Source organism: Rattus norvegicus, chromosome 1 (genome assembly GCF_036323735.1).
Source record: "Rattus norvegicus strain BN/NHsdMcwi chromosome 1, GRCr8, whole genome shotgun sequence".
NCBI classification, from domain to species: Eukaryota; Metazoa; Chordata; class Mammalia; order Rodentia; family Muridae; genus Rattus; species Rattus norvegicus.
The window spans coordinates 167,419,624-167,445,103 of NC_086019.1; the positions used below are offsets into that span (position 1 = coordinate 167,419,624).

General features: G+C 38.3%; 2 pseudogenes; both read right to left on the reverse strand.

Annotated features, from left to right (window-relative positions):
• Nucleotides 1-10,214: 10,214 nt before the first annotated feature.
• Nrbf2-ps1 (nuclear receptor binding factor 2, pseudogene 1) lies at nucleotides 10,215-11,076 on the reverse strand (annotated as a pseudogene).
• On the reverse strand, nucleotides 18,091-19,044 carry Or51b6c-ps1 (olfactory receptor family 51 subfamily B member 6C, pseudogene 1; annotated as a pseudogene).

Here is a 25,480-nt window from a genome sequence, read left to right on the forward strand (position 1 = left end):
TCTCCCCATCTGTCTACCAAGGAACTGTGCTCAACCATGCTTCTCAGCTCTACAACTCTTTATGCTATCCATGTGCCCTGCTTCCCAGTAAAGTGACTAATCATGAGACATGAATCACACTGAACTACAACATTACTGAAAACAAACGTGGAACCAAATTATTCTATTTCATGGCATCAAACTAGGCAATAATTGCAAAGGAATTTAACATTTACAGTGGGACCTTAACTTGGTTTTTAGTCAAGAAAATGTTTTATTTATTTATTCTAGGCAAGAAGTTGGAAGAAATGACTAACAATAGTTTCTATGTGAATTATTCTTTCCTTTTAGCTGTATAATCCATCAGAGTATTTTCAAGTGTAGTTGATCTAGGTAACCATAAGCATGCAGAAGAAATGGTGGCGGGTGATTTTGTGTGTGTGTGTGTGTGTGTGTGTGTGTGTGTGTGTGTGTGTGTGTGTGTTGAGATAACCATGAAACCATGAAAAGAGGAGTCCTCCATTCTGGGAAAGCACACTTGCTCACTTTCTTATTCTCATGAATTGGTTCCTTTGAGGGAAGCAGACATTAGCAGCCCTAGGGAGAGGTCAACAGCCACATAGGTGAATTTGGAAGCACACTCTAGGCCCAGACGACATCTGAACTGAAAGCTCAAAGGATACGCACCCTGCAAAGCTCGCTGACTCCAAACAGTGTGGGATAAGATTGCTTCCTTTATACTTCTAGGTTTGGGGACAAATTGTTATTTAGGAAATAGGTAACCAATGCAAAAAGATTTTTTTTTGAGATGAATTGTCATCACTTTTTTGCCTCAAGGGCAACTCCCCAACAGTGGTCTTTGTAAAAAACACCATCCTTTAAAATCTTTTACAGTATTGTTAGGGAAATCTTTTTTAAGTATTTTATTGGATATTTTTTATTTACATTTCAAATATTTTTCCCTTTTCCTGATTTCCCATCATAAGCCCCGTATCCCATCCCACTCTCCTTATTCTAAAAGTTGTTCCCCATCCCTAACCAACTGCCTTCCTGCCTCTCTACCCTGACATTCCCCTACACTGGTGGGGGTCCAGCCTGGGCAAGACCAAGATCTTCTCCTCCCATTGGTGCCCAACAAGGTCATCCTTTGCTCCATATGCAGTTGGAGCCCAGGGTCTGTCCATGTATAGACTTTGGGTAGTGGTTTAGTCTCTGGGAGCTCTGGTTGGTTGGTATTATTGTACTTAGGGGTTTCAAGTCCCTTCAGCTCCTTCAATCCTTTCTCTAATTTCTCAAATGGGAACCCATTCTCAGTTAAATGGTTTGCTGCTAGAATTCACCTCTGTATTTATCACGCTCTGGCTGACACTCTTGGGAGAAAGCTATATCAGGCTACTGTCAGCATGCACTCCTTGGCTTCATCAATATTGTCCAGTTTTGGAGGCTGTATGCATATGGGCTGGATCCCCAGGTGAATCTGGCTCTAAATGGCCATTCCTTTAGTCTCGGCTCCAAACTTTGTCTCCAAATTCCCTCCTATGAATATTTCTATTCTCCCTTTTAAGGAGGACTGAAACATTTGTTCCTTGGTCTTATTTGTCCATATGTGGGCTTTTTGTGGTTGTTATTGTTATTGTTATTGGGTTACCTCACACAGGAAAATATTTTCTTTTTTTTGCTTTTTTTTTTATTAACTTGAGTATTTCTTATATACATTTCAAGTGTTATTCCCTTTCCCGGTTTCCGGGCAAACATCCCCCTCCCCCCTCCCCTTCCTTATGGGTGTTCCCCTCCCAACCCTCCCCCCATTGCCGCCCTCCCCCCATAGTCTAGTTCACTGGGGGTTCAGTCTTACCAGGACCCAGGGCTTCCCCTTCCACTGGTGCTCTTACAAGGATATTCATTGCTACCTATGGGGTCAGAGTCCAGGGTCAGTCCATGTACAGTCTTTAGGTAGTGGCTTAGTCCCTGGAAGCTCTGGTTGCTTGACATTGTTGTACTTTTGGGGTCTCGAGCCCCTTCAAGCTCTTCCAGTTCTTTCTCTATTCCTTCAACGGGGGACCTATTCTCAGTTCAGTGGTCTGCTGCTGGCATTCGCCTCTGTATTTGCTGTATTCTGGCTGTGTCTCTCTGGAGCGATCTACATCCGGCTCCTGTCTGTCTGCATTTCTTTGCTTCATCCATCTTGTCTAATTGGGTGGCTGTATATGTATGGGCCACATGTGGGGCAGGCTCTGAATGGGTGTTCCTTCAGTCTCTGTTTTAATCTTTGCCTCTCCCTTACCTGCCAAGGGTATTCTTTTTCCTCATTTAAAGAAGGAGTGTAGCATTCACATTTTGATCATCCATCTTGAGTTTCATTTGCTCTAGGCATCTAGGGTAATTCAAGCATTTGGGCTAATAGCCACTTATCAATGAGTGCATACCATGTATGTCTTTCTGTGATTGGGTTAGCTCACTCAGGATGATGTTTTCCAGTTCCAACCATTTGCCTACGAATTTCATAAAGTCGTTGTTTTTGATAGCTGAGTAATATTCCATTGTGTAGATGTACCACATTTTCTGTATCCATTCCTCTGTTGAAGGGCATCTGGGTTCTTTCCAGCTTCTGGCTATTATAAATAAGGCTGCAATGAACATAGTGGAGCACGTGTCTTTTTTATATGTTGGGGCATCTTTTGGGTATATGCCCAAGAGAGGTATAGCTGGATCCTCAGGCAGTTCAATGTCCAATTTTCTGAGGATTCTCCAGACTGATTTCCAGAATGGTTGTACCAGTTTGCAATCCCACCAACAATGGAGGAGTGTTCCTCTTCCTCCACATCCTCGCCAGCATCTGTTGTCCCCTGAGTTTTTTATCTTAGCCATTCTCACTGGTGTGAGGTGAAATGTCAGGGTGGTTTTGATTTGCATTTCCCTTATGACTAAAGATGTTGAACATTTCTTTAGGTGTTTCTCAGCCATCCGGCATTCCTCAGCTGTGAATTCTTTGTTTAGCTCTGAACCCCATTTTTTAATAGGGTTATTTGTTTCCCTGCGGTCTAACTTCTTGAGTTCTTTGTATATTTTGGATATAAGGCCTCTATCTGTTGTAGGATTGGTAAAGATCTTTTCCCAATCTGTTGGTTGCCGTTTTGTCCTAACCACAGTGTCCTTTGCCTTACAGAAGCTTTGCAGTTTTATGAGATCCCATTTGTCGATTCTTGATCTTAGAGCGTAAGCCATTGGTGTTTTGTTTAGGAAATTTTTTCCAGTGCCCATGTGTTCCAGATGCTTCCCTAGTTTTTCTTCTATTAGTTTGAGTGTGTCTGGTTTGATGTGGAGGTCCTTGATCCACTTTGACTTAAGCTTTGTACAGGGTGATAAGCATGGATCGATCTGCATTCTTCTACATGTTGACCTCCAGTTGAACCAGCACCATTTGCTGAAAATGCTATCTTTTTTCCATTGGATGGTTTTGGCTCCTTTGTCAAAAATCAAGTGACCATAGGTGTGTGGGTTCATTTCTGGGTCTTCAATTCTATTCCATTGGTCTATCTGTCTGTCTCTGTACCAATACCACGCAGTTTTTATCACTATTGCTCTGTAATACTGCTTGAGTTCAGGGATAGTGATTCCCCCTGAAGTCCTTTTATTGTTGAGGATAGCTTTAGCTATCCTGGGTTTTTTGTTATTCCAGATGAATTTGCAAATTGTTCTGTCTAACTCTTTGAAGAATTGGATTGGTATTTTGATGGGGATTGCATTGAATCTGTAGATTGCTTTTGGTAAAATGGCCATTTTTACTATATTAATCCTGCCAATCCATGAGCATGGGAGATCTTTCCATCTTCTGAGGTCTTCTTCAAGTTCTTTCCTCAGTGTCTTGAAGTTCTTATTGTACAGATCTTTTACTTGCTTGGTTAAAGTCACACCAAGGTACTTTATATTATTTGGGTCCATTATGAAGGGTGTCGTTTCACTAATTTCTTTCTCGGCTTGTTTCTCTTTTGTATAGAGGAAGGCAACTGATTTATTTGAGTTAATTTTATACCCAGCCACTTTGCTGAAGTTGTTTATCAGCTTTAGTAGTTCTCTGGTGGAACTTTTGGGATCACTTAAATATGCTATCATGTCATCTGCAAATAGTGATATTTTGACCTCTTCTTTTCCGATCTGTATCCCCTTGATCTCCTTTTGTTGTCTGATTGCTCTGGCTAGAACTTCAAGAACTATATTGAATAAGTAGGGAGAGAGTGGGCAGCCTTGTCTAGTCCCTGATTTTAGTGGGATTGCTTCAAGTTTCTCTCCACTTAGTTTAATGTTAGCAGCTGGTTTGCTGTATATGGCTTTTACTATGTTTAGGTATGGGCCTTGAATTCTTATTCCTTCCAGGACTTTTATCATGAAGGGGTGTTGAATTTTGTCAAATGCTTTCTCAGCATCTAATGAAATGATCATGTGGTTCTGTTCTTTCAGTTTGTTTATATAATGGATCACGTTGATGGTTTTCCGTATATTAAACCATCCCTGCATGCCTGTGATGAAGCCTACTTGATCATGGTGGATGATTGTTTTGATGTGCTCTTGAATTCGGTTTGCCAGAATTTTATTGAGTATTTTTGCGTCGATATTCATAAGGGAAATTGGTCTGAAGTACTCTTTCTTTGTTGTGTCTTTGTGTGGTTTAGGTATAAGAGTAATTGTGGCTTCGTAGAAGGAATTCGGTAGTGATCCATCTGTTTCAATTTTGTGGAATAGTTTGGATAATATTGGTATGAGGTCTTCTATGACGGTTTGATAGAATTCTGCACTAAACCCGTCTGGACCTGGGCTCTTTTTGGTTGGGAGACCTTTAATGACTGCTTCTATTTCCTTAGGAGTTATGGGGTTGTTTAACTGGTTTATCTGTTCCTGATTTAACTTCGATACCTGGTATCTGTCTAGGAAATTGTCCATTTCCTGAAGATTTTCAAGTTTTGTTGAATATAGGTTTTTATAGTAAGATCTGATGATTTTTTGAATTTCCTCTGAATCTGTACTTATGTCCCCCTTTTCATTTCTGATTTTGTTAATTTGGACACACTCTCTGTGTCCTCCCGTTATTCTGGCTAAGGGTTTATCTATCTTGTTGATTTTCTCAAAGAACCAACTTTTGGTACTGTTGATTCTTTCTATGGTCCTTTTTGTTTCTACTTGGTTGATTTCAGCTCTGAGTTTGATTATTTCCTGCCTTCTACTCCTCCTGGGTGTATTTGCTTCTTTTTGTTCTAGAGCTTTTAGGTGTGCTGTCAAGCTGCTGACATATGCTCTTTCCTGTTTCTTTCTGCAGGCACTCAGAGCTATGAGTTTTCCTCTTAGCACAGCTTTCATTGTTTCCCATAAGTTTGGGTATGTTGTACCTTCATTTTCATTAAATTCTAAAAAGTTTTTAATTTCTTTCTTTATTTCTTCCTTGACCAGGTTATCATTGAGTAGAGCATTGTTCAGTTTCCACGTATATGTGGGCATTCTTCCCTTATTGTTATTGAAGACCAGTTTTAGGCCGTGGTGGTCCGATAGCACGCATGGGATTATTTCTATCTTTCTATACCTGTTGAGGCCCGTTTTTTGACCAATTATATGGTCAATTTTGGAGAAAGTACCATGAGGAGCTGAGAAGAAGAAGGTATATCCTTTTGCTTTAGGATAGAATGTTCTATAAATATCCGTTAAGTCCATTTGGCTCATGAGTTCTCTTAGTCTGTCGACATCACTGTTTAATTTCTGTTTCCATGATCTGTCCATTGATGCGAGTGGGGTGTTGAAATCTCCCACTATTATTGTGTGAGGTGCAATGTGTGTTTTGAGCTTTAGTAAGGTTTCTTTTACGTATGTAGGTGCCCTTGTATTTGGGGCATAGATATTTAGGATTGAGAGTTCATCTTGGTGGATTTTTCCTTTGATGAATATGAAGTGTCCTTCCTTATCTTTTTTGATGACTTTTAGTTGGAAATTGATTTTATTTGATATTAGAATGGCTACTCCAGCTTGCTTCTTCTGACCATTTGCTTGGAAAGTTGTTTTCCAGCCTTTCACTCTGAGGTAGTGTCTGTCTTTGTCTGAGGTGTGTTTCCTGTAGGCAGCAGAATGCAGGGTCCTCGTTGCGTATCCAGTTTGTTAATCTATGTCTTTTTATTGGGGAGTTGAGGCCATTGATATTGAGAGATATTAAGGAATAGTGATTATTGCTTCCCTTTATATTCATATTTGGATGTGAGGTTATGTTTGTGTGCTTTCATTCTCTTTGTTTTGTTGCCAAGATGATTAGTTTCTTGCTTCTTCTAGGGTATAGCTTGCCTCCTTATGTTGGGCTTTACCATTTATTATCCTTTGTAGTGCTGGATTTGTAGAAAGTTATTGTGTAAATTTGGTTTTGTCATGGAATAGCTTGGTTTCTCCATCAATGTTAATTGAGAGTTTTGCTGGATACAGTAACCTGGGCTGGCATTTGTGTTCTCTTAGGGTCTGTATGACATCAGTCCAAGATCTTCTGGCCTTCATAGTTTCTGGCGAGAAGTCTGGTGTGGTTCTGATAGGTCTCCCTTTATATGTTACTTGACCTTTTTCCCTTACTGCTTTTAATATTCTTTCTTTATTTTGTGCGTTTGGTGTTTTGACAATTATGTGACGGGAGGTGTTTCTTTTCTGGTCCAATCTATTTGGAGTTCTGTAGGCTTCTTGTATGTCTATGGGTATCTCTTTTTTTAGGTTAGGGAAGTTTTCTTCTATGATTTTGTTGAAGATATTTACTGGTCCTTTGAGCTGGGAGTCTTTACTCTCTTCTATACCTATTATCCTTAGGTTTGATCTTCTCATTGAGTCCTGGATTTCCTGTATGTTTTGGACCAGTAGCTTTTTCCGCTTTGCATTATCTTTGACAGTTGAGTCAATGATTTCTATGGAATCTTCTGCTCCTGAGATTCTCTCTTCCATCTCTTGTATTCTGTTGGTGAAGCTTGTATCTACAGCTCCTTGTCTCTTCTTTTGGTTTTCTATATCCAGGGTTGTTTCCATGTGTTCTTTCTTGATTGCTTCTATTTCCATTTTTAATTCCTTCAACTGTTTGATTGTGTTTTCCTGGAATTCTTTCAGGGATTTTTGTGTCTCCTCTCTATGGGATTCTACTTGTTTATTTATGTTTTCCTGGAATTCTTTCAGGCATTTTTGCGATTCCTCTCTGTAGGCTTCTACTTGTTCTCTAAGGGAGTTCTTCACGTCTTTCTTGAAGTCCTCCAGCATCATGATCAAAAATGATTTTGAAACTAGATCTTGCTTTTCTGGTGTGTTTGGATATTCCATGTTTGTTTTGATGGGAGAATTGGGCTCTGATGGTGCCATGTAGTCTTGGTTTCTGTTGCTTGGGTTCCTGCGCTTGCCTCTTGCCATCAGATTATCTCTAGTGTTACTTTGTTCTGCTATTTCTGACAGTGGCTAGACTGTCCTATAAGCCTGTGTGTCAGGAGTGCTGTAGACCTGTTTTCCTGTTTTCTTTCAGCCAGTTATGGGGACAGAGTGTTCTGCTTTCGGGCGTGTAGTTTTTCCTCTCTACAGGTCTTCAGCTGTTCCTGTGGGCCTGTGTCTTGAGTTCAGCAGGCAGCTTTCTTGCAGCAGAAAATTTGGTCTTACCTGTGGTCCCAAGTCTCAAGTTCGCTCGTGGGGTGCTGCCCACGGGCTCTCTGCAGCGGCAGCAACCAGGAAGACCTGTGCCGCTGTTTCTGGGAGCTTCAGTGCATCAGGGTTCCAGATGGTCTTTGGCTTTTTCCTCTGGTGTCCGAGACGTGTGTGCAGAGAGCAGTCTCTTCTGGTTTCCCAGGCTTGTCTGCCTCTCTGAAGGTTTAGCTCTCCCTCCCCCACTTTGTCACCTTTACAGGCCTTGACAAGACTTTTTGAGGGTAACTTCTTGCCTGATTCCTATCTCCAGAGTGACTTTAGATTTAACTCCACCTTAAAGAAGCTAACAATGCTTTCAGAAAGGAGTCTAGTATAACTGTTCTCTGAGAGGCTCTACTCAGCAGCTGACTGAAACAGACACAGAGACCCACAGCCAAACATTGGATGGGGACAGAGACTTGATGTGCCAGGCTGGGGGATACCCAAGGGGAGCTTCCTCCCTTTCAGAGGAGAAGGGGAGTCAGGAAAATATTTTCTAATTCCAAACATTTGCCTATGAATTTCATGATGTCATTGATAGTGATTGCTGAGTAGCTCTCCATTGTGTAGGTGTACCATATTTTTGTATACATTCCTCTGTTTAAGGACATCTGGGTTCTTTCCAGCTTCTGGCTATTATAAATAAGGCTGCTATGAACATAGTGGAGCATGTGTCTTTTTTATATGTTGGGGCATCTTTTGGGTATATGGCCAAGAGAGGTATAGCTGAGTCCTCAGGTAGTTCAATGTCCAATTTTCTGAGGAACCTCCAGACTGATTTCCAGAATGGTTGTACCAGTCTGCAATCCCACCAACAATGGAGGAGTGTTCCTCTTTCTCCACATCCTCGCCAGCATCTGTCATCATCTGAGTTTGTCAACTTAGCCAAAATGACTAGCATGAGGTGGAATCTCAGGGTTCAGGATGTTGAACATTTCTTTAGGTACTTCTTAGACATTCAATATTCCTCAGCTGAGAATTCTTTGTTCAGCTCTGTGTCCTATTTTTATAAAATTATTTGGCTTTCTAGAGTCTAACTTCTTGAGTTTTTCGTGTATGCTGGATATTGGCCCTCTATCTTATGTAGGATTGGTAAAGATCTTTTCCCAATCTGTTGATTGTCGTTTTGTCCTCATGAGAGTAACCTTTGCCTTACAGAAGATTTGCGATTTTATGAGGTCTCACTTGTCAATTCTTGATCTTAAAGCATAAGTCATTGGTGTTCTATTCAGGAAATTTTCCACAGTATCTGTGTGTTCGAGGCTCTTCCCCACTTTTTCTTCTATTATTTTGGCTATATCTGGCTTTATGTGAAGGTCCTTGATCCACTTGGACTTAACCTATGTACAGGTCCATAAGAATGGGTCAATTTGCATTCTTCTACATGCTGAACTCCAGTTGAAATAGCATCATTTGATGAAAATGCTATCTTTTTTCCACCAGATGGTTTTAGCTCTATTGTCAAAGATCAAGTGAGTACAGGTCTGTGGGTTCATTTCTGGGTCTTCAATTCTATTACATTGATCTACCTGACTGTTTCCAAACTAATACCATACAGTTTTTATCACTATTGTTCTGTAATACTGCTTGAGTTCAGGGATGGTGATTACCCCAGAAGTTCTTTTATTGTTGAGTATAGTTTTCACTATCCTCGGTTTTTTGTTATTCAAAAATAATTTGCAAACTGCTCTTTTTAACTCTATGAAAAATGAGTTGGAATTTTGATGGGGACTGCATTGAATCTGTAGATTGGTTTTGGCAAAATGGCCATTTTTTATGAAACACAATTATTTTATTGATTTCTTACAATCAAATACTGCTAACTAGCATTACTTTCACACATGCATCATTCAGAATGAAGGAAGAGTTCCTCAGTATTTTCAAATGATGCATCATATAACACAAAGTTAGAACTGAAAATGCACCCTGATTAATTATGTAAACTGGTAATTTTTTTTAAAAGCATAACTAATAATTTGGTTCCTTTCTTCATAAAATGGAAATTTAAATATTTCTCCTGATAGTCTTGAGGTTATCATCATGTTATGAGCAGTGCAAACCGTGGCACGTACAGTTCCATCTGGAAGCGTGTATCTTACACACCCTATCTTAAACAAACAAAATGTGCATGAAATGCATACAGTCAACGCATGATAGAAAGCATGTTCCAAATACAAGTGAGCCTCTCAGGCCACCATAGTTAGCTTTTGCATTATCATTTATGGCATTATAGATTAATTACACATGACATATTTTTATACATTTAACCCTGAAGATAAAAAAAATAACTGTTTGAAAAATTATTCCAGGTAGCCATTTGGTTTGTAGCATAAGAAAGCGACCTGCAAGAGTTCAGTGTCTGCCAAGTCGGAATCATGAGCTTTAGTCGTGAAGAAGATAAGTGATGTTTCACAGTGATTTTCCCAGGTCCTGGCACCGCCTCTTCTCCCACAGCACAAGGGATGAAGGAGCATCTCTGGCATCTCTGGCATCTCTGGCCTCCCTAGGGGCGTGGCTTTCCCTTTGTGTTTTCTGCTGGATTAGCTGTGTGGCCAGCCTTCCATTCAGTCCTTTATGAATCCTTTCAGAATGTCCTCCGAGAGCTCCATCAGAGGAAGTTCTGGAGACGGAAAATCCAGAGGCAGGAGGTTGGGCATTGGAATGTCCTTGGCTTCTGGGTGTTACCTGCAAACTTCTGCCAGGTGGAAGAGGCAGTGACGGTGTCCGAGTGTGACTGCAAGCCCCACAGCTCCGACTTCTCTACAAAGTCCGCATCTGCGTCCAGCTCCTTCTCGGTTGGGCCCTTCAGGAGCCTGGCCTTTTCGGCCTTTAGCTGTTTATTTTCTTTCCTTAATCTTTCGTTCTCGGCCACAAGGAACTCCACGTGCCTCTTCAACTCTGCAGTCTTGGTTGCCTGCTCCTCTATAATCGTCTTATCATCTTTTGGGGCTTTGCTTCCAATACAGGGCTCTGAAGGCTCATTCTTTTGCTGAAGTAGAAATAGCAACGTGTCTGGATCCCAGTCAAAGACCCCCTGCACCTCAGGGAGGCGCTTCTCTGTGGAAGGGTCTGAGAAAGAAGAGGGCTCTGGCCTTCTGCATCCTCAGAGGGTCTGTGAGATGCCTGCAGGTGGGGGGGCTTCATCCCGGTCTGTGCTCTGCTGCGCTTTCAACTGCTCCTCTGGCTTTGCTCTCTCCCACCTCTCCTGGATGACAAGAAGCTGTCTCATGTCCCTTTGCAGTTCCAGTGATAAGTGAGCCTGCTCAGACTGTGTCAGCTTCATGGCTTCAGAGAGATATGCTGTTGCCTTTTTGTGACAAGAAATCGCCTCTTCGTTGGTGAGCAAGGTTGAGGGGTTCTTCCATCACTTCCATAGACCCTGGGGTGAGCGGCGGCCCGAGGCGGAGCTGCCGCGCGTGGGCACATTGGTGGGCAGCGAGGGCAGGGAGACAAGGTGGCTGGCAGGAGGTTCCTCGCAGAACCTGGAGCCGGCAGCCGACCATTTTTACTATATTATTCCTGCCAATCCATGAGCATGGGAAGTCTTTCCATCTTCTGAGATCTTCAATTTCTTTCTTCAGAGACTTGATGATTTGTCTTGTCATACAAATCTTTCACTTGCTTGGTTAGAGTCACGCTGAGGTATTATATTATTTGGGACTATTGTGAAGGGTGTCATTTCCCTAATTTCTTCCTCAGCCTGAACCTTTCAGCATAGGAAGGCTACTGATTTATTTGAGTTAATTTTATACCCATTCACTTTGCTGAAGTTGTTTATCAGGTTAAGTAGTTTTCTGGTGGAACTTTGGGGTCACTTCAATATACTATCATATCATCTGCAAATAATATTATGACTGCTTCCTTTCCCATTTGTATCCCTTTGACTTCCTTTCATTGTCTTATTCCTCTGGCTAGGACTTCAAGTACTGTATTGAGTAATTAGGGAGAGAGTGGGCAGCCTTGTCTAGTCCCTGATTTTAGAGGGATTGCTTCAAGTTTCTCTCCATTTAGTTTGGTGTTAGCTACTGATTTGCTGTATATTGCTTCCATTATGTTTAAAGATGGGCCTTGAATTTCTGATCTTTCCAAGACTTTTAACATGAAGGGGTGTTATGCATTCTCAGCCTCTAAGGAGATATCATGTAGTTTTTTTTCTTTGAGTTGGTTTATATCGTGGATTACATTGATGGATTTCCATATATCGATCCATCCCTACATTCCTGGGATGAAGCCTACTTGATCACGATGGATGATCATTTTGATGTGTTCTTGGATTCGGTTTGCAGGAATTTTATTGAGTATTTTTGCATCGATATTCATAAGGAAAATTGGTCTGAAGTTCTTCTTCTTGTTGGGTCTTTGTGCAGTTTAGGTATAAGAATAATTTTGACTACGTAGAAGGAACTGGGTAGTGCTCCTTCTGTTTCTATTTTGTGGCATAGTTTGGACAGTATTTGTATGAGGTATTCCATGAAGGTCTGATAGAATTCTGCACTAAATACATTTGGACCTGGGCCTTTTGTTGTTGTTGTTTTTAGACTTTTAATAACTGCTTCTATTTCTGCAGGAGTTATGGGACAGTTTAGACGTTTTATCTGATCCTGATTTCACTTTGGTACCTGTATCTTTCTAGAAAATTATCAGTTTCATCAACATTTTCCAGGTTTTTGAATATAGGCCTTTGTAGTAGAATCTGATGATTTTCTGAATTTTCTCAGATTCTGTTGTTATGGCTTCCTTTTCATTTCTGATCTTGTTAATTTGGATACTCTCGCTTTCTGTCCTCTGGTTAGTCTGGCTAAGAGTTTACCTATCTTGTTGGTTTTCTCATAGAATCAGCTCCTGGGTTTTGTTGATTCTTTGTACAGTTCTTTTTGTTTCTACGTGGTTGATTTCAGCCCTCAGTTTGATTATTTTCTGCCTTCTACTCCTTTTGGGTGCATTTGCTTCTTTTTGTTCTAGAGCTTTATCTACTACTAAGGAATGCTTCAGAGGCTGTGGTGGAGCCAGAGCCTGTTGTGTCATGCAGAATGAGGCTCCATAAGACACACCTGAATCCATGTTTACCTCTTATACATTTTTCTGATTCCTCCATTCTCTCTGTCTTCAATATAAGACAGGAAAAAAAGGAAGAGAAAGAATTTGGGCATTGCCCAGCATAAGAAAAAAATGTAAAGATATTTAAAAATGCAATTGTCCTGCTTTGGAGTGTGCTGAACCAATTTGGGCAACAGAAATTGAATTTTTCAGGTACAAAAGTATATATGTATGCAAAACTAATGGGAAACAGTCCGTGGTCCTGACAAAAAGAGAAAGGAGGGTTTAGAAAAGGGTTGGGAAGGAGAGAAGGTAAAGGCAAAATGGTGTAATTGAATTAAAATCTCAAAACATAAAGAAATTATTTTCAAAAATTAAAATAATCTGAGAAGAGTACACAAAGTTGGAATAGTAGGAAATAGTGAATCAGTGAGGAGCTTGGAGGTTAAAACACCAAAAATGTATCTTATAAAAATTTCAAAGTATTACAAAAATATTATTTTAAAGTACTATTATATCAATATCCCTAATATTAGGAGCATACTTCGATATTAGCCTATGTACAAGAAGAAAAATGTTTCCTTTGATGTTGGACAGGTTCTCTGAATTCATTTTAAGAAAGAAATATACCCAGCTTTTAAGAAAGATTTTTTAATTTTTAAAAATAATTTATGTTTGAGTTTATAATATAATTGTATCATTTTCCTCTTCCTTTTCTTCTCTCCTGAGCAATTATATAGACTCATTCTTCTTCAAAATTATTGATTTTAATTGTTATTTTTATATATACATAATCTTAAATATATTTATATCACGAGCTAAGTTGATATATCGTCACAGGTATATTTTCAGAAATGCCTGTTTGGTCTTAGATAATCAAATAGTATGCTCTTTCCTTGGGAAAACTATTTCCTCAGCTATCAGCATCCCATAGTTGCTTTTAGCATTGAGGGCTCATGAGCTCCCAAACACTCAACAATAACTTATCTCTTTGTCATCCTTGTTCAGGATATATTTAGGTAACCATTATTGGTGAATATCATGGATGCAGCTTTTGACAATTCTATGAAACTCAATCTCATAGAAAACTTCCTATTTCTCTTGCTCCTAAAATCTTTCCTCCCTCTCTTTCCCTATGATACCAGAGCCAAACCAGCAAAAGCCAATAAGAACTGAGCTTCACAACTCTTACATTTGATCTGTTGTAGTTTTCTGTAAAGGTCTCCAACTGTTGATACAAATTGAAATTTCCTTGATTAATGGTGAGAACTATATTTACCTAGTTGTGTGTGTGTGTGTGTGTGTGTGTGTGTGTGTGTGTGTGTGTATGTATGTAGTTAGGGGTTACGCTGCCATAGAAAGATGGTGTTATAAATTCTCCTCAAATAGTCCTGGTGAGTTGGTTACATTTCTAAAACCAGAAATGACTTACCTCCTGTTGGGTGAGCCTCAAGTTCAAATAGAGAGCTGTTATTTACCACCAAGGTATTACTATCACTACTGCAACCTCAGAGTTATAGTACTATACTGGACAAAGTTATGGTTCATACGCACCAAAGTAGGGCAAGGCTAGTGGTTGTTTCCATCCTTTTGATGGTGATATGGTATGTTTTGATACTCTGAGTATTTGTCCTCTGGAAAGAGGATTGTTGAGAAGGCATCTCATGTATTCTAGACTTGCCTCAATCTTGCTATGTAGATGAGAATGGTCTTGAACACCTGTTCCTCAGGTTTCCACATCTCAGTTGATGGGACTGCAGGTATGCAGCACCATATCAAGTTACATAAAATTTGAGGACCTAAGTAAGAGCTTGTACATGCTAGGGAAACACTTGCCTGAGTGAGCTACGTCTTAACCAGGATAGTTTTGATATAATTAGATAATGCTACCATTTATGTTTTCCTTACCTTAGGAAACATTATAAAATAAAAGAGATGAAATCAAAATAACCAAGAATACACAGAGAAATATCCAGATCTATTCAAGTTTCAACTATCAACAATGTTGAAATTATACTTTTATTAAAAATAATCTATGTAGAAAGTTAAGTAATATGGTCCTAAGAGTTGTATTTTCTTGTCCTGTGTAAAGAATAAGTTACAATATATAAAAAGTTTTACATGAAAGTCAAACACAAAGCTAGGTTATTTTAAAAAAACAAAAACAGGAAGTAGTTCATTTTTAGCAGACTTTTCAGGTATCATATTTGTTTTATCATTTGTTTGCCTTGTTGGATGGTGGTTTAATTAGGGCCCTTTCCTGTGGTGAAACACCATGACCAAAGAAACTTGAGGAGAAAAGGGTTTGTTTGATTTCACTTCCAAATCACTGTTCATCATCAAATGAAGTCATGACAGGAGCTGAATTAAAAGGGGGAGGAACCTGGATAAAGGAGCTGATGCAGAAGCCATAGATAGGTGCTGCTGACTGGCTTACTCCTCAGGGTTTTCTCATCCTTCCTTTATTAGAACTCCGGACCACAAAGTCAGGATGGAATGACTCAAAATGAGCTATGTCCTTTACTATCTGATACTAATTAATAAAGACCTTAAGGCATCTCTCATTTCAGAGATCTCTATCTTATAAAATGTTGCCATAAAAAAGCAGAGTTAGTTTGTTTTTGTTTTAAGTTACTCATAATTTCCAGAAGATAAACAAAATTATCACAATTTTGTGGCATTGCTAGGATGACAGAGTCAAGAGACAGGATGCGGGGATATGAGAATTGAATGAGCCATCTCTGAATATTGTATGTATGATCCTAGAGGTTTATATTGCTAATAAATACATGTTTAGTAAGTTTTAAAAACCATCTGAGTTACAAATACTGATTTCTTTTTATGTTTAAATTTGAAATGGAATTCGATCACTGTCCCCTTTTTTTTCCTCCAGAACTTCTCGATTATTTTTTCTCAAACCCTCTCATGTTCCTCACTATTGAGGTGATTGTCTTTTTTTTACTGTAATTGTTGCATGTCTAGGCACACACATACTCACACACAAATACATCTAAAAATTTATATGTATTTGATTTGTCTGTTTTATTGTTCAGTCCATTTTTCTTGTGTGTATCTACATGAGTTCAAGACAGACCACTCTGAATTGGACAACAGCAAGGGAGTTCCTCCCTAAGAGGCTAATACCTCTACACCAACAGCCATTAAGTGCCTGTACTTCTTCATGTGGGTTACACAATGAAAAATCTCCTATTCTATACTGATATGTCTATATAAAGTTATTGCTTATATCTTGTTTATGCAGCCATTTATAAAAGAGATTCCACAGCAAAATCCCTTGGATCCAGGCTCTGAAAATATTTCCACTTTGTTTTCTAGGATGCTCACTGCCGTAGATATGCAAGCATTGATGTAGATGTATCCACTTGGGCTGAGTTCCTGATGAACTGTTAATTTCTGCAAAGTGTCCAGTTGAGGTTTTCTATGATACCCTCCACTTGATGTGGGAAGAAGAGTTTCTTTGATGATGAGTAATACTACTATATCCAAGAATTTGGAGTTAGGGGTCATAAAAGAGACAACAGGCCTTATTTGGATTTCTGGGTATGGGTTTTCTCACTCATTATAACCTTTTCAAAGTCCATTCATTTACCTGCATATTCCATTATTTTATTTTTATTTACAGTTGAGTAGTTTCATCATTATGTGTTTTATCACATCTTTCTTCTGAGTTTATCTCCTGAAGAATGTTTGGTTTTATTTTTCAACACTTTGCAACTGTGAATAGAGCAACTATACAGATCACTGAGCAAATATTTGCTCTTTAAGAGGCCATGGAATAACAAGCACCATTTACTCATGCCAAAAGTGATCAAAATTAACCTCAAAAGGAATTTTGAGCAAAAAATGATCATTTATTTTTTATTTACTATTGACTCCATCCTCTCTCTTCTTACCATGGGAAAAAATGAGTAGGAATAGCAATGTCTGGAACTCTGTGCACCAGAATTTACAGATAGTATTACCTGTGCAGTTCTGCAAATAGGACTGTTTATCATATTACTGTAAAAATGCCTGCTTCTCCTCAGCGTTAACCGGAATCAACAAGATAATGGTTGTATGCACTAGAATTATATATCTGGCTTAAATATCTTCTGTTGACTTTGTTATTTGATAAATGTTTGCCAAAACTGTACCTGGGCAGACTTTTCACTGCCATACTTTTCCTATAATAATCAATGTGAATTGAGGGCTCTGTCCAGGTCATTTCACTATGTGCAAGTTTCTAAAAGGAATCGCTTCTTGGCCTTTTGGCTAACATCCTATGAACCTTACATGGCAACTTGGAGATACAGTACCCTACACCCACCACCATCAAGCCTACAAAAGTCAGAAACAATATAGCTAACCTCCAGAAAATATAAGACAATCTAGTAGATTCATTCACAGGGCAAAAATAATGTGTAGTTAACAGGCACACAATTGTGCCCCCAGGGGCACCAAGGAACAAGATTTGGCATGGGTTCAGGTGATAAAGGAGACCAAAGGGGACTTCTTCTTAGTGTGAGTATGAAGGGGCTTTGCAGGCCAAACACAGGCCCTACAGAACCCCACTTCCAAGTGGACAAAAGTCCCCACCTCACCCCCACCTCTGCACACGGAAAAGGTTATTATCAGGCTAATTTAAAACACATTGCTTTCATTGAAATCAAACACAATTAACTGATTATTTTAGCCACCCAGCAGAGCCTTTGGTGGGATTTTGAAAACCAAAGAAAAAGGCCATAACTTCTGGAGGGTTCAAAGAACAGTCAGGCACATTTTATCAGCCCAATTGTTTCAGAGGTCAGTGGTTTTTTGAAGAAGTGAAGGGTGGGAAGGTCCTCAGAGAGGATCTGTCTACCTTCATCCCTTGACAAGTGGGAACACAACAGCTGGTCTGAAGGGACCTGCCTTAGCTGTTTCGAGTGGGGTCAATGTCAGGACAAGACTGTGAGAGTCTTGGTTTAAATCCCAGTACTATTTCAATTAAATCTCCCAGCAAATTAAAAAAAAAAAGAAGAAGAAGTTTCTAGAAGGAGAAACCTGTCTCATTTAAGCAGAAATGTTGAAAGACTTAACCCTATGTATTTACAGGCAACATGGAAAATTATGATTTTGATCCAAATACGTGTATATTCTAATCTCAAAGACTACATATGAATGTACAAATCAGCGACCATAAATTCACCAAACCAGATAACATACCTTATTGAATCACTTAACATGGAAGTGAGATCTCTACATAATGCTTCAAGTTCTGAACATATTATGCAAAAATAAATCAATAATAACAGTCTAGTATCAGGCACCTTAATTGGTTTCTACTAAAGTAATTTACTTGCTTTCTCCTACATGAACTGCTGTCAACTTGATCAAATTTCAAGAATAGTTCTCAGAGAGTTATCAGATTCGAGTTCTAGAATAAGACAGTGAGAACAAGCGAAGCAAACTGATCTGAATCTGCTTGGTCTTAATGCTGAAGATGACAGGGTTCATAAAAGGGGGGAAGAGGAAGTAGATATAACTCATTGTGATATGAACAATATGAGGAATATTCTTACCAAACCTGTGAATAAATGTCAAACCAACCACAGTGACATAGAAAACCAGGATGCAACAGATGTGGGAGACACATGTGTTGAGAGCTTTAGCCCTCTCATCTGTAGAAGCAATGCCCATGACAGTCTTGAGAATCAAAATGTAAGAAAAACAAATAATAAAAAAATCCAAGAGTCCTGTGAAAAATACAACCACAACTGGATAGAGATGATTGAATGTGATGTCAGCACAGGCTAGCTTGATGATATCTTGGTGTAGACAGAAAGCATGGGAGAGTACATGGGATTGACAATAGGGAAACCAGTGCAGGCGAATGATTATTGGCATGATTGACAGACCAGCCCTCATCACTACACCTATGCCAATCTTTATTACCCTAGTATCAGTAAGGATGGTGGTATACCTTAATGGGTTGCGAATGGCAACAAAACAATCATAGGCCATGGCAAGCAAGACCCCTGACTCCACAATAGAGAGAGTATGGATAAAGTAGGCCTGAGAGAAGCAGGCTCCATGGCCAATTTCCCTGTGATTTAACCACAGTACACCCAGAACTGTGGGCATGGTGGTCAGTGTTACTCCAAGATCCGTAGCTGCCAACATACCTAAGAAATATTACATGGGTTCATGGAGGTTATGATCATCTTTAATGAGGAAAAGGAGGGTGCCATTGCCAAGCAGGATGGAGATATAAGCCATCAGTAATGGGAGAGAGATCAGGTGATGGGCTTTCTCCAGACCTGGGAAGCCACTGAGCAGGAATGGACAGCTTGAGGTGTTGAGCCAAATTACAGGCATTGCAGGTACAAATTTGCCTCAGGTAAAATGATAGGCAACAGTTCTTCAGAGTTTGCCTCTTGAAGATGCTACCTTCTGTGTGGATATTCAGAGCTATTGTTTTTCAACAACAATGGTAATTCAATCATTCCCGGGGACGTTCTAGATATGGAAAAAAAGCATATACAAATAACAGCTCCATGAAATTTTTGAGATTATTTCGAGAGTACTGAAATGTACAATAGAGACAAGCTATGTATGAAGAATAGACCTAGATCGGCAGTTTTCAACCTGTGGGTAAGGAACCCTGTGGGTTTACATGACGTTTTCACAGGATTCCCACATCAGATATCCTGCATATCAGATATTTATGATTCATAGCAGAAGCAAAATTATAGTTATGAAGTAGCAACAAAAATAGTTTTAGAGTTAGGGGTTCACTACAAGAGAAACTGTATTTAAAAAGTCACAGCATTAAGAAGGTTAAGAACTATTGTTGTAGATGAAATCTTTGTAAATCCAATAAATTCATATAAAGTAAAGCAAGAAGTCGCTATAACTGAGCAGCATTCTGACAGTGTTGGTGTTTACAACGTATTTTTCATGGTATTATCTTTACTGAAAGTGTTTGCCAGAATAAATGAGACCTAGAAAGTCAGAACACATCTAAGTATTGTTTAAGAATCAAATAATAATAGCTAATTGCAAAATAATATAATCACATAAACAAATACATAAAAGACAGTTAAGTTTACATGATAAATGTATCTAGAAGAATTACTCAGTTGATGAAATTTTAGCGTTTGGAGTGAATACAAGATGACAGAAAACTGACTTTTAAGCAATACCACAACTTATAAATATGTCTTTTTTTTAGCAGGACACTCTTCTAGTATACGCTAGCTTCTCATAACCTGTTTCCCAAAACTATGTTATCATGTATTGTTTATTAATAGATTTCATTGTATATAATATTTATAATGTATACACAGCAAAAGAAGAGGCTCACTTGAAAGCATATATAAATATATGGCTATGACATCACTTACTTAGAAAAGCACAAATAGAAAGTGGTTAGACATACCTGCATGAATGTAATTATTATTTGAAAAATTCATACATGCATGTAGGTTTTCTTTTAAAGGCTATGGCTTTAGATGGGATTTAATGGTACTGAGAAGGCTTTGGGATTCAGAATTCTAGGATACCATTGGATACATATAGGCAGTTGGGTTTCAGCATCACTCAGAAATATGTGGCCATATACTTTTCTGTTTGGTATAGACTATTCACCATACTGAATCTTAATGTACTTTCAGACATTACTGACATGATCTCTTTGCATTGGGAGAACATGTCTCCTAGATGGCTGGACTTCACTCTTCAAGATTCGGGTGTCATGTCACTGCCAATGCTTTCTAATGGTACTGAAATTGAGGAGCCACGTAAGATCTGTGGTTGTCATTTATTAAGGATGTTATGGATTCCTGTCTTCATCCTGCTTTTAACATGAAGAATGAGAATAAATAAAAATGGTTAAACAGAATGACTTTCTCGCCTTGAATGTTGTATTACAAAAGTTGCAGTGGACATACATCTGTATTATTCATCCTGAGAGTTTCCAAGTCATCCTATTTTCTTATGAAGCCTATAAAGAAGAGAATGAAATGATGCAGGGAGGTTTGAATTTAAGCAAATATACTGCACTGGATTTCAGTTGAGCAGCAAACGTTTTGCCCAGAAAGTAAGGAAAAGTAAATCAGAAATCTTGACATTTCTGAAGTTGACATTGATTCTGGCACTTGCAAAATAGGGAAAAGCACATTTTTTACCATGTCAGAAAAGTAGACACAGAAAATCTTAGAGAAGAAAGTGACAGGGTTAGAAGTCTAAAGGGTAGAGAATTAAAATTTCAGACAGGAACTCAAAAGGACCCAAATTACCCAATTCATCTCAATGGCCCCTGACTTGTTTTCACAATCTTCTTTGGACTTGCACTTGTATTAGTTCTGCTAATTTATTTTTATTAACTTTACTAATATTATTTAGGAATTTTATACATGTATCTAATAAAATATACATTCTCAGTCATTCCCAGATACTTCCTCCATACCATGGCCAAAACTCCCTTCCCTTAACTTGATGATTTCTTTGATTATAGACATCACATATTACAACCCCTCAAGAAGCCAGGCTGAAGCAGTGTAGGAGAGTCATGAAGACCCACAACCATCACCCATGGGTTCTTGCCTGAGAATGCTACTCATTTTCTCTTAGTGAAAAGTCAGATGCCTGTGGCCTAGTTTCACTAGTCCTGGTCCCTGTAAAACCCCAAAGAGTAGTACATTACATTCTCCCACTAACCTGAAAATTAGACCCAGTCCATTCTTTAATGACATTGTCATGAGCTTCAGATATTTAGCTTTGTTAAGAATTTGATCATAGCACATTTTTCATCAGGCACGGCACAAAAGCCTGGCCGGTATGAGGATTTATTTCAGAAGAATCTCCTCAGGGATCAACTGTAATTAATATCACTCATTGCCCCTCCTTTCTGGTAGTCTTTCCCCTTTACCCTATCTGTCCCTTTCTTTCCATGTTCCCTCCCTTGTGGGTACTCTGACACTTGGGAATGTGGGATATTTTATTAGCAGTTCCAAATCCTTCACCTATATCAGGGTTTTGACTTGAGCCTATTGACAGAAATGTAATTTAACTCTATTAAGATAAGGAAAACAAACACACTGGTTAGGAGTCTGGACTACAACTGTTTCGGGAAAGTATATTTTCTACCCTATTTTAGAAATCTCAGGCATACATGAAAAATGGGAAATGTGTATAAATTAGAGAATAAGTAAGTGAATGGTTTTGTTGATTCAGGAGTCCTAAGAAAATAAAACCCTAAACAATATATATATATTTCTGCTAATCAACCAAATGTACACATTCACCAATGGCTAATTATTCATTGATAGAGATAAGAATACCAATCCATATTTTAAACTTTCTACCCACAATGATTTCTGCCTATGGCATGCAATAGGAGATAGAGCAGATACTGAGGAAATGTCTGACCCACCTGAGTCCTATGCCATGAGAGCACACCCTTGAAACTCTTAAAAATATTCTGCTGTGTTCGCAGACAGGAGGTTAGGATAACAGTCACCTGAGTGGCTTCATCCAGCAGCTGATGAAAATATATGCAGAGACCCACATCCAAACTTTAAGTGCAACTTAGGGAATCTTTTGAAAGAGGGGAAGAAATATTGAAGGAGACAGAAGGATGAGGGTAACAACAAGAAAACATACCAAACAAAGTAACCTAGGTCTGTAGTGCTGCAGAGGCTGAACTGTCAACCAGAATGTGTACATAGAATGAACATATGCCCCCTAAAAATATAAAGGGATGTACATGTTGGTCCTTATGTGGGACCTCTAACAGCAGGAGCCGGGGCTGTCTGTGACTCTGTTGGCTGCCTTTGGAACCCTTTCCTCTAACTTGGAGGCCTTGTCTAGCCTCGGTAGAAGAAAATGCACCCAGTCCTAATACAACCTGATATGCAAAGGAAAGTTGATGTCCATGGGAGGTCTTTTTTCTGAGGAGAAATAGAAGGAGCATAAAGAGAGAAGAGGTTAGACAGAGGGACTGGGAGTAAAGGAGGAAGGGAAACCTGAGATTGGGATGAAAAGTTAGTTAATTAATTAAATGAGAGTTGAGACACACATCCATGAAACCACACACTAGCACACATTAATACAAATTGTAACTATGTGCATTATTCTAAATTTATGTTTTAACAGTACTAACACATCATACTACCACTCAAAAGAAAAAAAAAGAATGTGATGTCATTTTCTTTTAACTTTAGTCATTCTGATTGGGGTAAGTTAAAATGTGAATGTAATTTCAGTTTGCATTTCTCTGATGGCTCAGGATATTGAAAAATAAATGTATATGAATATACAATGATATGGAAATTAAATATTTCTTATTGTAGAATGTTTTAAGTAATTTGTATATTGTAGATCTCAGCTCTCTATCAGGCATACAGCTGGCGAAAACTTTTCCCTCCTGTAAGCTGGCTTTTCACTTGAGTAAAGGTGTCCTTTCTTATATCTAAGATTCTTTTAGTTGTGTAAGCCATGTTTCTCAATTGTTAGTTTTGTATGAGGAAGTTTACTTTCAGTGCATTTAGTACTTCACGTCACCATTGAACATTTTGTTATATAATAGGCTCTGTGTGAGATGATTTTGTTCAACAGTACACTAATGAAAGGCTGAGCACTCAGGAGAGCTAGCTTTTCTTGTTATGTAGGCTACATAGACTAAAGACATTTTCCAGCAAGTTTTATTTTGAGCTTACAACGAGTTCTTCGGGCATAACTAATCCCATCATAGATCAAGATTGGCTTTGGTATTGGTGCTCAGAGCACAGATGATCCTGAATCTCCCATTGCAACTTTTTCCTCTACTGTGTGATTTTCTTATATATATATATGTACATATATATATATTAATTCCACACAGATGAAGAGATATCTCATTTTCTAATTTGTAATTGTAGCTTTTCTTTTATTGAAAATAGTTTTCCCCACATAATATATCTTGATTACTGTTTCCCCTTCCTCACCTTCTCCCACTTTCTTTGCATCTCCCTTCCATATCCACACCCTCTCTGACTCTCATTAGTAAGCAAACAGGTTTCTAATGCAAAGTAATAAAATAACGTAAGATAAAATAAACACTAATACATTAGAATAGGGAAAAGGAAACAATAGAGAAACAGCCCCAAGAAAAGATTATTAAATCATTCTCACCTAATACTCGGGGCGGAGCAGTGTGCAGAACTGAAGCAAGAGGTTTACTTCCGTATCTTCTCACAGCTACAGTGTTATATCCTTGTTGCGACAGCATTACAGAAGGATATAAGTACACACTAAATAATTTATTCTACCAACAAGGGGAAATTTTGCAGTTATAGGATTTAAATATTTAACATATCTTTATGGAAAATCATAATGATAAGTAAAAAAACAATGCCTACATAAAAATTTATTTTCTTTAATAGTGGAGTGGAATATTAAGAGAAAATGGTGCTTTAAAACATAAATCAATACACACAATATTAAAAATTATAACTTGGTAATTGTTGAACAGAGAGTTTCTTGCAAGTAAAGTTAGCTAGTTGACTAGTTTACACTTATATGGAGTTTCACAATGGCAAACCTACAGTATAGAAATGAGATAGCTGGTGGTCAGGGGCTTGAGGTCCTTAGAGTTAATGAACCAAAATCATCTGCGAGGCTTACAAGAATGGTAGAATATGCTATACTTTCATTCTAGTAGTTACTACAGCACTAAAAGTTTCGTTCATAGTTCACCACAGCAAGAATTCCATCTAACAAGGATGAGTCATAGTTGTTGATTATGCTTCAATGGACATAATATTAATTAGAAATTAAACTGAGTACTCATATTAATACTATCTGAAGAAGTTATAAAAATATAGTCTTGTGGGTTTTATTTTTATTTAACATAGTTTATTTATTTAATTTACTTTTAGTGTATGCATATGAGTGTTTACTTACACCCACATAAGGGCATCTCATACATGGATGGTGCCCACAGAAATGAGAATATAGTATTGGATACACTGTAACTGGAATTAAAAGATGTGAGGCATATGTCAGTGCTAGGAAACACACAAGGGTCAACTCCAAGTGCAGCAAGTGCCTTCTACTTTGGAGCCTTCTCTCTATTCTCTTTAGTGCATAGTAATTGCTCACCTTTCCGTTTAAAATTCTGTTAAACAAGTAAAATGGAAAGTAGAAAAGACTCATAATTTGCATGGTAATGAAACAGATAATATATGCAAAACTCATAAAATATTTCCTAAATTGTGACATTTTATGACACTTACAATCCAAATATCAAAAGGAAAATACCATCTACATCAAAACATCAGTGGAAATATTATTTTAGAAACATATAAACATTTGAATATAGTCTCTATCAGAACTTTGAGGGAGATGTTAAGTTATGAACATATAAATATTTCTAATAAAGTATAATAAAGGCATTTATTTACTAAATAAATGTAATAAATGAATTTGTCTAAATCCACCCAAATGTTAAATGAAGTAATACAAAGGGATATGAATTAAAGACAAAATTTTTCAAGTCATCAAAATCTTTCTCTAAAGTTACTCTTCTGTCACCATTACATATTGGTAAATCTGGTAATCACAAATGTATACTGTGTCCTACTCTATCATTTAGTGTGATTGAAGCAGAGGCTTATATTTCCAGCTTCATCCTGTTCATGTGATAGAACAAGGTAGCTATTTTGCTGAAGACACACCAATACAAGGTATCTATTGGCGTTTGTTTTATTATGTTTTAAATTATTAAAGAGCCAAAGAAATGAGATGGCAGAGCTATGAACACTCAGGTCCA